Genomic DNA, 10365 nt, shown 5'->3' with positions numbered 1-10365 from the left:
CATGGCCATGCTGTGCAGTGCAGTGCTGTGCATGGCTGCTGTCACAGGTGCTCCCATACAGCAGAGCGTGGGCAGATCCATGGTGCAAATCCTTTGTTTTTTCAAACATGTTCAGAAGGTGAAAAGCAACAGGGCCTGACAGATGCGAAGTGCACTTCGTTCTTAAGCCGCAACAACTGCTAACAAAGGAACATTTACACGCTGTCCCAGTCCTGGCTCAGCAGACCACCGGTCACCCACCGGAGCTTCATGTGGCTCGGGCTTTGCATGCAGGACAGATCCCAGCCCAGAAACCCGCAGCCGTAGCAGGAGATGAGGCCCCAGATGGACCCTGCAATGGGAGCGCGATGCTCAGCTGTGTCAGAGCGCGGCACGGCCCGTTCCCCTCCAAGGGCAGCCCCAGGGACAAGGACAAGGCGGCTTTTCAAGGCTGATGGGAAGCTCACAGTGTTCCATTGTATGTTTTCAAAGCAGAGCACAGTCTTTTTTGGATGAAAGGACCTCCAGCCCCAATCTGCCCCATGACCGAGATCTGCAGTCGGGAATGCCACGGGAAGCGCAGACGTAAGGCAGTGGGCAGAAGATGAGATTACAGTGACCCGCTGCTCTGTAGGGCTAATTGTTCCCCTTACGGGATTAAACTGATTGATTTCCTGTCGGAAGCAGCTCCTGGAAGAACAGACTCAGAGCCCCACGTGTACCAAGCTGGGTCCCAAGCAAACCCCAAACCTCTCTGCTTCATTCCTCTGAAATCACCGCAGATGCTGGCTGCCCGGGTGCTCTGCAGACAGACTACACACATCGTCATTATTTCACTGGGTGGAAAGCAAAGCCATTGCAGCTATTCAGCAGGGTAGGTTTTAAGCCTTTCTTTGGGATTTTGGCATTTATCATCCTACCTTTGGCCTTTGTTGATAGCGATGCTTCCTTTTTTGGGTGCCGTGCAGCTACAGTACTCAGGGAACTGGAGGAAAGTGAGCTGAGAGTTCCCAATCCATGCAGGTCAAGAAGAGTTTGCCTTTTATCACTCAGAGATAAGTTCAGCAAACGGACTGTTTTTGGAGGGCTGAGTTCCTCAGATGCCGACTTTAAGCCTCAGGAATCGCTGAGGTTTCTGTAGGTGGATTTCCCAGAATCTGTACAATTCATTCCAGAATATTGCGCAGCGTTAACCTGATTGGGACAGAGGGACAAGGAGCGTGCTAAGGAGTGGGGTAAAGGCACGTGGTCACTGTGCCAGGACTGGGGGTGAGCACAGGACACACCACAACACCCAGCACCGCGCTGAGGCCATTCCCCTCTGCTCAGGCTCTTTTTCATCTCTTACAGCACTTTTACAGAAGTTATCTGCAGAGGCATCCTCTATGTCTTCTATTCTACTTCTCTCTTAATATTCCCTAACTTGGTGTTTGTGAGATCACGGAAAAATGTAACAGCCCACGTTCGGAACCATGAATACAGGCGGTAGCTTTGCTGAGTGGGCAAAAAATAGAAGTGATTGCCAGCGTTTGGATTCTAGCACATAAGCACAGATTCATAAATGCCTGCAGGAATGTAACACACCAGCCTCCTTTGCAGCCGCATCCTGTTCCCTTTGTTCTCATTCTGCTCCTGCAGCGACTGTTGCCACAACACCATCCATCACTGCTTGCCCAGCTGCCAGCAGCCCTGCCTGCTGCCTCCGGTCCGGGTCCCCTCCCTACATGAGCAGCATTGGGGTGTAGGTGCCCATCCCTTCCAGCCGTGTGGGTGAAGAGGTTGTCCCCTTTGGTTCATCCCTCCCCATACCTGCTCATCGGGTTGGCTTCAGCCAGACGAGATGAGTTTGAACAGGTTTGGTCATGGGCCATCCTCACCCAGGGCTCCGAGAAGTGCAGACGTCCCTGCCCGCTCCCTGCCTCTGGCAGCGCCGAGGTCTGCTCACACGCAAGGAGCTGATGGGCTGTAGGCTCCGAGCCCTGATCCCTTCCCAGCACACCCCATGGAGAAACTCATCCTGCACGAATGGTAACCTAATTTCCTCTTTCCCCTCATTCCAAACATGCAGTTACTAAGACCTGGAAAAGATGAGCCTGAAACCAGCATTTAAAGTATGTTGAAGAATTTGTCATTACTCGGAGAAGCAGATCTGCCATTTACCCGAGCACAGGGAAGTGGCAGAAAGCAGAGCCTGACTGAGGGGCTGCCTCCACCAGGCCAAGGTTCCGTGCTGCTTCCATCTGTGCCGCTCAGTTGGGCTGAGGGCTGTGTGGCACCACTGGGAGTAGAATTTGCCCTCAGAGTTTAAGTAGAATATAGGATATTTAGGATCCTGTGCAAAGCCACCTCTATTGGGATGGAAAGCTCTGACCAAGATGCAGCGATGCCCATAGGAGCGCTCCCAGCAGCGGCAGCAGGGATGATAATGACAGCGGGCAAATGTCATGCGCACGCTTTAAGCATTTGTCTGCTTCAAGCACAGCATGACATTATAGTAATGAACGTATAGCTGACCTTTTATTTATTCTTAGGAAAATAAACCCCGTCTGCTCCTCCAGCTAAGGCAGCTACAGGCCTTTAGCAAGCATGATCTCCAAAACTGTCCTCACCGACACAACAGTAGTGCTTCAAGCAGGCGGGTGATGCTGTGGCACCTAATTGTGAATAGCCAGCAGCAAACCAAGCAGGCAGCTGTGCTGCAGACCCTGGCCTTCCGCCCCATGCTCCTATGGGTTCAGCCAAAGTGGATCTATCTGAAGCCCCACAGGACCGAGGGCTTGTGGCTGCCCCGTGGTTTGCACCAAGGCCTGTTTGGATAGAACCCCGATGAGCAGGAGCAGCTGAGGGCTCTGCCGAGAGGAGGCTATTTCATCTTTAAAAGGCATCGTACAAAGTAGCATTTGTTTGCCAAAGAATATGGAATTTTTATGGATGTGTCGGAATGCAAGGTGAGGTGTTACAAGATCAAACAAAGCCTGGCATTTCTGGGGGCTCATAAAATGAGAAGGAAGAAGGAATTGTTCAGACCTTTCCATTTGGCCATGACTCGCTGAAGACTTAATATGTTTTTCTGGTTGGCTCTAAGCCATAGCGGTGCTCTGAAGCTCACTTATATTTTCCCAGCAGCTCTGATGTTGACCCATGGCTGAGCCTGCCGTCCCCATGCCATGGGGGCTTCACCTGGGTTCTCCTCAGGAGGAGCTTGCGAGGCCTGTGTTGCACTGTGTTCCTGAGATTCATAGAATCATTCAGGTTGAAAAAAACCTGTAGGATCCCCCAGTCCAACCCAACCCACCCCACCATGCCCACTGACCTTGTCCCCCAGTGCCACATGCCCCGTTCTGGAAGACCCCCGGGGGCAGTGACTCCCCCACTCCCTGGGCAGCCTGTGCTCGTGCCTGATCGCTCCTTCAGAGGAGAAATTGTTCCTGATATCCAACCTGAACATGTCCTGGCGCAGCGTGAGGCCATCACCTCTCATCCTGTCAGTTACCTGGGAGAGGAGACAGACCCCTATCCCACCACAAGCTCCTTTCAGGGAGCTGTGGAGAGCCATAAGGTCTCCCCTGAGCCTCCCCTTCCCAAACCGAACAATTCCACTTTTAAAGCAGCCGGGGTCACAGCCGAGGGAGCGAGCACACAAATACTTGGCTCAGGTCGGTGTTTGCTGTTCTGTTTTCATGGACGCGGAGTCAATTGTGTCGGTTCAGAACGCCCCGGGAGGACCGCGAATAGTTTAAACATGTGCTGGAGGAAGCTCTCTGCTTTATGGATCCCCCGATACTTTTCTGTGTTGTGCTTTTGCAGAATTTCTGAAATAGGTGTCATGTTGTTGTTTTAAGAGACTGAAACAATGATCCCGGACAGAAGAATTATTCTTTGCAGGGAAAGTGAAGCTTGGGGTTCGCGCTCGGGGCAGCCCTTGGCCAGAGGATGGCATAAACTGGGGAAAGGTTGGGTTTGTTGCATGGCATTGGCATGGTGGTTTTGGTTTACAGCAAAGAGGCTGCCTGGAATGCCCCGTGCTGCCAGGCAGGGACGAGCTCTGGCTCACAGCAGGTACCAGGGGAAAATCACTCGTATTCCTCATCCTGCAAGGGATCTGATAAAGGAAATGGTGGAAGCTGCTGGCTGATCTTGGCAAAAAACCTTGGACGGTGCTGTCAGGAAAATATTCTTCACCGCACGAGCGAGGCAGCTCACTGGGTCTCGTCTCTGTTTCTGTGACGGTGAAGACAGAACCCATGAGTAAGAGGCCGTTACGGCCGGTGTCCAATGGAATATTTACAGCGCTCAGGGAAGCACACTTTGTCTTTCTTTTTGGACAAGCTGTTGTGGTATTTTTAGTCCTGGACAGAGCTTTCTCGCCCTGAATGATGTAAGGTTCCTGTTAGCTCATCAGGTTGGGTCACGCACTGTAAAAAGCTAAAAAGAGAGAAAACTGTCAGCTCCATTGGGTCCGAGCAGCAGCACATCAGGAAGGGACGTGGGAGCTGAGCACACAGCAGAGCCTGCCTGGGTTCAGCAGAACTCCTGCTAATTATCTCCATTTAAGGAGCTATCTTATGCCAGACAGTACTGCGCTACTTCACGGCTGCTTCATTTGAGACAAAATATGTGATGACTTAAACAAATATTGAAAGCCACAAATTACACCCAGGTGGCGAGTTTGTTGTTTGATTTTTTGACGGCCTTTTCTGAGTAATCCTCCTAGAGGCGGCTAATCAGCAAGGCTGCATCCTTGGCTGGTGGCAGTCTGTGCCGGGTCCAAGCCCAACAATCTCTGCTGCCTCGTGCCAGCTAACTGTCTGCCTCATATATTGTCATGTTCTGATGCTGAGAAAACTCCTATAACTTTGGTTGCAGTGCTGCTATTCGCAGAAAACGGAGGCCTTGACAAAGCTGGAGCGGTTGCTGTAAGTGGTAAGGAAATACTGTAATTATGTAGGACCGTGTGTTGCGTAACTGTGCTATAAAGGGTTTTCAAGAGGGGCTTTCCGCCTCCTGTTTGTTCTCTCATAGGCAGTCCGATCACGGTCACCTAAAGCTTTCTGTGTAAGAAACTCAAGCAATTTCCTTTGAGCGTCCATTTGTGGCTTGTTATTTTACAAAGGGACCTGGTTCCATTCCATCGCCCTTCCCGGCCACTTCCTCCAAATTCCCAAGGAAGCTGTCACCGGGAAGCAGCAGGTGATGGCCTCCAGCCCTCCCTGTGCCTTGGGCTCCACAAACCTCCCCAGCACGGAAGGTTGCAGCCCCTGCCCATAGATGCCCACCTCCTCCAAAGGGACCTGCCAGGGACAGGTCACGCACAATGCCCTGAATTAATCTGGGGGAGTAGAAAAGGCCGTGTGCTGTCCCAGCCTTGGTGGCACAGCGGTGACCTGCACCCACCAGCGGTGATGTGGGCAGGGTGGGAGGAGCCCGGGGCTGATGGATGTCTGCTGCAGGGGCCCCTATGCACTGAGTGTTGGCTCTGACCCAGTGAATATCAGCCCCTTTGTCAGTGTGGCTTTTTGGGTCGGGCCAGAAACAGGAATGGATTGCTTGTGAAATTTCCCAGGTATTTGCTTTGTAGTCACTGAATACAAAACCTATCCGGTTGCTAATGGAACAGGGATGTTTCTGAGCACAATGCAGCTCTTGCTTTTGTTTTGCTTTCCATAGCCCAGCATTCTGTGACATATAAAACCACCCCATTTGTTTTTCATTGCCTGTAAGTAAATTCCCCTACAAGACCACCGCGGCGCAGATATTACATGGAAGCCAGCCCTGCTCCCAGCCACGTCTCCTGGCCCCAGCGACTTTCTTCTCAGATCTTTGGTCCCCAGCTCAGCTCCCCGTGCTGGGAATGAAGTCATCGCTCCCCAAAGGGCTCCACACATTACTGTGCTATTAAAGTTGTGCCAGCGTTTTCTTCACAAGCTTCAGTTCCCACCGTCATTAGTGGAACGATGTCCTGTGCCTTGTCGACTTGGGGCCCTAAATGGAGTTCACTTCAGGGTAATGCTGAGGACACCTGTTGTTTTCTAATTGTGGAAGGAATCATATATTCCTCTTGCTGTGATTGCCAAGGAAAAAATGGTAAGGTTTTCTTAGGTATAAGTTTTCTGCTTTTTGCTCTAGGATTGGGTATTCACAAAGAGCTTTGCTGAGAAGAGTGTATGTAAGCCAAATGCCACCTCTGGTGTAAAACTAGTGTCAGTGTATGTGTGACCAGAGAAACAAGATGGTCCCATTAAGAAAATCTGTTCCCCCTCTTACTGTATCCAGTGGGGTTCTTTCACTGAACTCAGATATCTTGATTCATTTGAGTTGGACCAATGAAGACACAGTCATGACTGAATTCAGGGCAGCAGCGATGCTCTGCAGAACCTGGGCTTCCAATCACTTCAGATAAATGTTTTATTGAAGTGAATTGATCTTCTGCTTTGCTGTATCCGCTCTCCCTCCCCACAGTTCTCAAGGAAGCAGAATACAGAGCTGCTGAAGTCCAACAGATTTGCAATTAGTGCCGTGGATAATCTCTCATGAACGTGTGATGCTTCCGAACGCTCTGCAACCAGTTTATAAGGCCACTGATTTATAAATCAGCTTGCAGAGCTCAGATCTGGGGATAAGGGCACCTGGTGATTTCAGGCTGCCCTGTGTTCATCACCAGCCCAGCCCCATGCCCCTGGCTTGCTGCTGAGGGAGCTGTGCAAGCACAACCACCTCCCAGGGACAGCCTCTTTGTTCTGGAGTCTGGTCCCCAAATAAACCTCAGCATTCTGTGCTGTTAGCTCATTTGGACTCTCCACAAAGACACTGTGTTTTGGAGAAACTCATTAAAAATATTTTATTTTTAAAGCAGTCTCTGAGGTTTGTACGCATTTGCTCTTTATTTATTCCTTGAGCCCAAGCTGCAATTTTTTACCCTTTTTCTGTCTGACTGTAGCCAAAAAAGCCATTATAAACCTTGGCCTGCAGCTCTTCGTGAGTCAGTGTCTGGTTTTACAGCGGAGCACAAGCTGGAGGTACCAGTGGGGCTGTTTACATCGGATCCCATTAATTAGCTGCTGAAGGTATGCTTTGGGTTTACATCACCTCATTGTTATGGGGCTGTGCTCATCCTGGCTAAACACAGTTTATTTCAGCTGCTGCCCTCTCCTTCCCTTCCAGCTGTTCAGGTCCAGGAGCCCACACTGCTGTGCCCCAGCATGAAATTTGGGTGTTTTAGCCAGAAAACCCAAACTGTTGTCCCTGCCTTCACACTGGTTGCAGTTGGGAGAGCACCTCCAGGAGGCGCTGGGCATGCTGCCCAAAAGCTGGGTACCAGCACACGAGCAGCTCCCGTGCTGCCCTCTGCATCTCAGTGCTTTGCTGGCTTGGCCACGTGGCTGCAGTCCCAATGACCTCTGCAAACATTGCTCTGTCGCCTCAGAACAGCTGAGCTTCCAGCCCCGTGTACTGATTGGCTCACTGCTAATTATTTATTTGGAGAAATCAGTCGTGATGCTACAATAGGGATTTTTTTTTTTTTTTAACCAGAAAAACCATCACAAGCATTGGGCTTCCCAAGTGCAGCAGTATTCCTAGTCTCCAAGGCAGACAGCAGATGTGAGCAGGATCTGGAAGCCCTCCTGATAATTCACTGTAATAATGGCGTTAGTGGGGGCCACGTCACTAATTGGGTTGTGAATGAAACGAATTGCACAGACACAGCATTACCACGAATGCTTAGAACCAGTGAAAACAGATTGCCCTGGAAGGAAACCAGTCATTGTATCAAACTGACCATAACATCATGTGTGTATTTACTGCCAAGTATGTTGGCTTTTGGTTGATTTGACAAAATACAGCCTCAGCTGCTCTCTGCAGTTGGCACAGTGTCAGGAGGCTGTGCAAATCGGGGGCTTCCATCGCCCAGGTTTTTGGAAAGGAGGTGAAAAAAGGAAAAGGCAACGTGGGGTATTTTTACAGTCACGTCTTAATTACACAAACAAGGAGTTTGATGGATTTGGTGTGGTTTTTATTTCCTCACTACAAAGAGGGAATATTTTCTGGGAGAGGTGTTCCTAAAGCCTCTCCCCTATTCCTCCCCCTGACCTCCGAGTTACCCCGGCCAGGGATGACAGATGCGCTCAGGGGAGGGAGGTGTAAAGGAGAAGTGAGTCACCCAGTACGGAACCCCCAGGAAAAAAACGCACTCGATGGAAAGAGGTGTTGGAGCAGCAGCTTCGTCTTGGCCACGCGCTGCCTTCTCCCTGGGCTGACTTAGAACTCAGTACCGTGCAACCCAGCTGTCCTTGTGGAGGAATGCACCGGGAGCATCACGCTTTGGTGTGGGCGCTGTGGCCCTGGGCTGCTGGCACCTGCGTGGGGGTGCCCAGGGGCAGCTGTCCCCATGTCAGAGGGGGCTGGAAACTCCCTCAGCCAGAGGCAGTGCCGAAGTTCAGCTGCGGCTGTGGGATGACCCTCTGGGGCAGAAGCATGAAGCAAACAACCAATGGACAATTGCACTTCTTGGCACACTGTGCAAGGTTTCAAGTTCAAAATTAGACCTTTCCCCCTTGTGCTTTTTTTTTTTTTTTTTTTTTTAAGATCTGTCTTCATTAAGGAGCAGAGATGGCATTCAAGTGCAATCTTGATCTCAAGATCCCAGTATGTAAACCAGTTTTCCTGTCTTCATTTTGGGAAGAGACTTGGGGATGTGCCACGTACTCAAGGGTGTGCCAGGGATGTGCCATGTAGCAGCCCATCCACAAAGGCTCCCTGGGAGCATGGAGCAGCTCGGGCTGCACAGCCCACCCTGTGGGAGCTGTTTGGAGAACCTGGGATGCCATGAATGAACTGGCTGAAAGCAGAGCTGTGAGCAGCGCTGCCACCACCCTATAGCCGTGTTTCACAGCCTTTAGCCTCATCAATTTCTGCAGTATTCCCACCTCCAAGGGCTCCAACATCTCGCAGCTCAGTTCGGGCTGAGTTTAGGCTGCAGCACCAACACGAGAAACACCACAAGCTCTGCCCATCTCCCTCAGCGTGGGGTCAGGCCGTTCCCATCACTGCTGGATTTCCCAACAGCTGAATGTTCCTCTGCTGCTCCGTTCGCCCCAGCGCTCGCCTGCCCACACGCCTGCATCCCTCAGTGCTCACGTGGCCTCCATTCCCGGGCAGGGAGAAATTGCATGATCCTATGGAAAATACCAATAATGTTGTTGAGTTTGGTTGCCGTGGGAACGGGAGCTCGGACCAGAAGCACAGCGGCAGGCTGTGCGCTGCGTAGGATGCACGGTCCTGTCCTCAAACAATGACATAGCAGAAGAGTGAGGCATGAAAGGCTGAGAGCTGCTCTGAGGGTTGAGCTTCCTTTTCTTGTGACCTTTAACTATAAACTATCCCTCTTGTGATCATCTCTTAATAAAATCTTACATTCCATGTGGTTTTTCATACAGTTATGTTAATAAATGGGACTGTGCATTCCCTCCTTTCTCTCTTTATGGGACTTCAACAAGAAATGAAAGACTCTATTCACCTTCAGCTCACATAAATATCTGATGTTAACATGCAAATGCACGAGACCCTCTCTGTCCTCTACCCAGATGTTGGAAAGATGTTTCCATCTTTCAGTCTTGTCATTTGGTCACTGTTACCCAGAAGTGAGTGAGATTCCAAGGGGAATGAAACACTTCTGTGGCTGGCGAGCACATCTGCAGCTCTCATGGATGTGTGGGAAGGACGCACAGCCCACACGTGTCCTGCAGACAGCACGGCCCCACTGAGCCCTGGGCCAGGTGCTGCAAAGAGCAGGGATGGGTTCCCAGTGCTTCTGGCAGAGCAGAACCTGCTCCCACCCCAATTTGTTCTGTCCCCAAAGACCTTTCCACCAGCATCCCTTGGGACCCACTTCTGCTCATGCATAGCTAGGTTGGTGTCATTATCCTACAGTCATAGAATCATTAAGGTTGGAAAAGACCACTGAGATTATCAAGTCCAAACGCCGACCCAACACCACCATGTCCCGAAATTAATTAGAACCAAGCTTTGTGCTTTGGCTTTACAGAAAGTCCATGGCATGGGGCCAACTCCAAGCATTTATTTGTTGGGAGTTCTCCATATACACAAACAAAAGGTAGGTGAGTGTGTGGCATGGATTCTCCAACTTGGCCACCACCCCACTCGTGTCAAGGCACAGAAAATACCCAGTGAGAAGTGGGCACCTGGAGGGTCCTGTGATGAGCCGCTGCAGATTTGGTCCATGGGAGCCACTAGGGATTTGGTCCTGGGTGGGTGTAGGACATGTTACATCTGTGCAGCATCACCTGGATGTGCAGCCAAGTGTCACAGCAGGAGAGGGAGGGATAACGAGCTGAGCTAATGCCAAGGAACAGCTCCAACAAGGCAGGG

At 50.9% G+C, this 10365-nt stretch overlaps 1 long non-coding RNA gene across 1 annotated transcript; it reads left to right on the top strand.

Annotated features, from left to right (window-relative positions):
* Window positions 10-8524, top strand: LOC110405515. Its single transcript, XR_002442917.1, has 3 exons — window positions 10-2007; window positions 4846-7043; window positions 7141-8524. It is a non-coding gene; the product is annotated as an uncharacterized LOC110405515 (long non-coding RNA).

This window comes from Numida meleagris, chromosome 12 (assembly GCF_002078875.1).
Source record: "Numida meleagris isolate 19003 breed g44 Domestic line chromosome 12, NumMel1.0, whole genome shotgun sequence".
Taxonomy (NCBI): domain Eukaryota; kingdom Metazoa; phylum Chordata; class Aves; order Galliformes; family Numididae; genus Numida; species Numida meleagris.
This window is presented reverse-complemented; position numbering and strand designations above follow the sequence as displayed.